Raw genomic sequence first — 5,000 nt, forward strand, 5'->3', positions numbered from 1 at the left:
ACTTGATGCAGTACAAGAAATGTCAATCAAATTGCAGTATAGTGACCATCAGACCTAGCAAAACACGTTTTTTAAAACAATGCGTACAACTAACAGCAAGAATCGCGCAAAAATAAACCAAGAATATTCATTTTGATGCTCTTTTCTACACTTCACGTCGGACCTATTAACGGCCGTGCCTATGAATTCAAGCCCGAGCCTGGCCCGGCCCCACGGTGTCGAGCCCGAGCCCGACCCGAGCCCACGGCGTCGAGCCCGAGCCCGACCCGGGCCCGCGGCATTGAGCCCGGGCCCTGCCCGGGCCCCCACCAAAAATCGACTTCGGGCGGCCCGGCCCGGCCCGCGGGCCGGGTCGGGCCCGGGCTTTCGGGCCGGCCCGGGCCCGTGCAGTGCTCTAACCGAAACTCAATTGAAAAGGCTGCTATAGCGGCGGCCGAACGTGACGTACGTGATGGAACGGAAGCGGCCGCGCCAGGACCGGCGGCCGTTCAGAGCCGCGTTCAAATGCGCGTGGTAGCGCCGCGTTTCGCTCTGTTATTTCCACAGAACTTCCACTAACGTATGCCCATGATAATGGAGTTTGGCGCAAATCCGGCATCCCGTTGCTATCAGTCGAGATGAAGTAGACAGTAATTTTTTTCCATCATAACTGCCTGAGTAGCAATTTTTAGCATTGCAAGTAAAAAAAGCGGACCCTGATTTACAAAGCTACTTGCCAGTACGATTTCGAAAAGCAACTTTCGTTATAGCCGACGCCTCGGATATCACGTCGCTTTCTTTGAAGGGAACAAACCGTACACGGGCGGCGATCAATCACACTTCTACTATACATTACGTACAAACAGCTTCGTGAATTCAGTAGTTTTCGCCTTGCTGCACATCGAGAATCGAATTATAAAAGTGGTCTGAAACTATAAGCCAGTTTCCACATATAAATGATGCACTAAAGCACGAAAACATTTCCTATCTACCGCTGTCTTCTACTTTCACCAGAGACAGGTGCTGTTGAAAACATTTTACTTTCAAATAAACTAAATCTAACGCTCAGAGTAAATACCTCACTTGGGAATTGAACAAAAATCTAGTCTATTATTTAGGAGAAGAGCAGTTTCGTTAGTTTTCGCACTTCGCGAAGACGACGGCCGATATTTGTGCGGATGTATTTGTTACTACGATAAAGGCTGGTTTTGGTTCACTGAGCAAGTGACACAAAAGTCGCGCAAATGTTTATTGCCGCGTGTACAAGAAGTCTATTTAGGTCGTCAAACTTTTGGAAAGGTCTAAAGGATGGAGGTGGCGTTGGGCCAGCCCAAATATGGCCAATATTGGACGCGGAAGTGCGAGTGGTCAAGAGTTTATAAAAGATCTTTTTTTTCCTGTGGTATAAATGCAATAGGAATGAAAAATGTAAGGCAAGTGCTCGTTTCGCGCTATTTTTTTATCTGAGTAAAAATATTAAGTAAAAAGAGTTTTGCTAAATCCAAGACGTTCGCAAGCGCGTGAATAGTTTGTAGGCTTCTAATTTTTTTTTTTTTTTGCATTGAAACAAATGGCGGATATATTACTGCCTATGCGTTTAGTTTAAACATATGATGGCGACGGCTGTACAGCGCGCTGGTGTAGCAGAGAAGCCCCGGGCGAACGCATCCCTGCGCTCGGCGGAGCGCCCTGCAAGTAGACCTGTGCGCCGCCGCGCCACGCCGCCGCCGCCGCCTGTTTGGGTCGCGCCGTCTGCGCCGCCGCCGAAGTCGCGGGAATGAGCACGCCGCCGCCGCCGCCGGGCAAAATTTTCGGCGCGCCGCCGGCCCCGCGCCCTACCGCCCCACCTATTATTCTTTTCTTTGAAGGGAGCTGCTGAAGGGCGACTCTTCTGAAGAACGAAGGAGTATGAAAGGAAAATACGTCGCTTCACTGGAAGTTGTCGTTTCTCCCTCTGCAAGAAATGCCTCTCTCAGCGGTGCTATTCGTTCCACCATGCATCAACGGATGATTTGTACTTTCTGCCTGGAATCAGCTCATTCTGCTGCTCGTGTGGGGAGACTTCTAGTCCCCTTCCTTCTCCTCCGTCTCCGAATACCTTTTCTTCCAGGCCCGTCCGCCCCATACCAATCCTCTTACATTGCATGCGTACCGCGACCTTGTTAACAAAGGATAAATGCGTGACTGCCTACCGTCTCGACGCGCTTGACTCGGAATCCTATTGAAGCACCCCAGCTTCTCTCGCTGCCACACAAGCGCGACATCTTTCTTGTTTTATCCGCTTTCTCAGAAACTCTAAAATGACCAGGCACCCATGTTACTTCAGGCACCCATGGTTAAACAGGCCCACCCAACTCTCTCTGTGTCAATAGCCCTCTTTCTTTCTCCAAAGGGAAGTAGGACGGAGGACAGGAGCGAACGCAAACTTCAGCCCCCTCAAGCCATATTCATTCTGCTGTACAAACATGAGCAAAAGTGTTTGAGCACCTTCCTTCTTGATAAAGGCCGGTCTCTTGGCGTATTAATAACATCTTCATCCAACGGGGATAAAAGTATACACTGCAAGGAAAATAATGCATTAACACAAAAGTAGCGGTCGCAGAGAGACTGAAAAGAAAAAAATGCGGATGAAAGAGAACGACCGGAGTACAAAAGTCCCCAAAATCAGTGCGCCAGCTCCTCCCACCACTCGTCGATTCTCTCAAGGGGACAAGCCGCTAACATCGAAGAATGAAACCCCATAATCAGCACGGGAACAGTGCACAAGAAACTGCCGCAGTAGCGCGCAAGCTTGAATGGCCAGCGTCATTACGGGAAGAGTGCACGGGAAGCGAACTGTCCTGGTACGCAGGAAGGGTCAATGAAAGCGCAGCTAGGATCTCCGCAATAACTGGGAGCCTGGTACAAGCAATCACAACTCATTAACGTCAGCAATGCATTACTTGAACGAATGTGAAACACAACATTGGAAGGAAATTCTAATACCCGCTCAACATCAGATAACCAATGTCGTATTTGAGCAGCTGTGATAAGATAGCGTCACTGAGGGCAGAGGAGCGTACGTCATGCTGCCCTTTCTGCGCTGGAGGCCAGTTAACTAGAAGATTTGGAGAAAAAGAATTCAGAAATAATGGTGAAAGGTACCATAAGAAAATCTACAGAAATTCAGAGGGTTGTCTATCAATGCATTCTTACTCCTTGCCTTCATTGTGAGTTCTTTACAGCCGAATTAGGCTATGAGTGCCCAAACAGAGCTTCGACGAGCAATGTCCACGCTTCGCAAGATTCACAAAAGCTATGATTTTGAAACGTAAAAGTTGTATAATAATAGCGCGTGCTGCATGACGTGAAAGTGATTGATTGTGTGGTTTAGCGCACCGAAGCTACACATGGGCTATGAGATAGAGAGCGAGACAGAGAGAGAATAAATTTCGTCAGCACAAAAATTGCGGAGTAGTGGCCTCAATTCAGGACCCCATTCGTGGTGCCAGCTGCGACGACCATTTCCACCAACCGAAGCTGGTCATCCGCACTGGATCAAAATTAATCTGAAGCGCCTCATAGCCCATGTGTTTTTTGACACACGTGAGTAAAAAAACCCCATGGGCTAGAGGCGCGCTGTAGTGGGGGGCTCCGGATTAATTTTGATGCCCTGGGGATTTTTACCGTGCGCCAAAATCTCAACACACGGGGGTTTTCGCTTTTCCACTCAATCTGAAAAGCAGCCACCGTGGCCGCGATGGGTGAACCCCGGAAACGGAAAAAATGGTCCCAGTGACCATATAGGAAAAACATGGTCCCATACTCCAGTCGACGTGTTTCCCTTAATTTTACCCCTTTGCGTTTTAGCCAAAGGGTTGAGGAAGAGATAGAATGCTTTAATATTCCTATAGGGGCAGAAATTAACGCCTTTGGAGGCTAAAACCTAACAAACCAAATTGGGTCGACAGACGGACGGTTTGATGGATGGATGGATGAATGGATGAATGGGTGGGTGGGTGGATGGATGGATGGATGGTAGGGCTGAGCACCGATTAAAAATTTTAATGCAAGTAATTGCATTAAAACCGCACAAACAACAACTGCGAAGCCTGGAACCGTCGGTTTAGTAGCTTAGTCGGACACAGCCCTCAGTGTCTGGAATGTCAAAGAAGCTCTACGCTGCGAGGTTTCATCAGTATCAGTGAAAATTGCACTAGAAGCCGAGGGAACTCCACCAAAGAAGCACACAGCGTCGTCCCAGGTCTAGGACATTTCGTTGCTGGACATTCCAGTATAGTGAACTAGAATACTTCCAGTGCAGGACGTTTCGGTACGGACATTTTGGTGTACGGACATTTCGGTGGACGCACATATCGGTGTACGGACGTTTCGGCGCACTGCTTTTCCTTGCGCGAACATTTCAGCGACCGTATTATCGGGTGCTTGTTAGTTTGAAACAGCCCTTATATTTTTATTTTCGCTTAACATTGGTTTTGGACAACAACCTAGGGCAGCGATTGCATTTCAATATTGATGCCGTGTTCGCGATTTTTTGCCAGGTATTTTTAGAAACTGGACATTTGTGTATTTTTCTTTAATACGTAGCTCAGGGAGCACCTGTTTTGCAGCTTTTGCCCATGTTTTTTTTTATTTACGACAAGACATTATTTATATTCGCTCTTTTTTGGGGCATGCTAATCAGCAAAGACAATTAGCCGATGTTCACGATGGCTTACGCATTCTTTATGTAATTTTTTTCTAAATAAAATGCACACTCTCACAATCCAAAACTTTACAAACATTCGGTTGCCCATAAAAATGCAGACAATCTTATAAAGAGTTTATTTAGGCTGCGCTGTCATGTTTAAATGAATTTAGAGACACTGTTCTCGCCAGATTTTTTTTTTTTTTTTACGGACAAGTCTAGGATATTGTCGCGGAGGAAGAACGGGCCTTTTGAAAACAGCTGCAGCTTCTATATCTCCTCAATGCTGATCAAGCGCGTACAGGTTGTGCGTACAAATACCACCAATTCTGTT

Source organism: Haemaphysalis longicornis, unplaced genomic scaffold, assembly GCF_048455015.1.
Source record: "Haemaphysalis longicornis isolate Haplotype H1 unplaced genomic scaffold, Haemaphysalis longicornis Haplotype H1 scaffold_5, whole genome shotgun sequence".
In the NCBI taxonomy this organism is placed as follows: Eukaryota; Metazoa; Arthropoda; class Arachnida; order Ixodida; family Ixodidae; genus Haemaphysalis; species Haemaphysalis longicornis.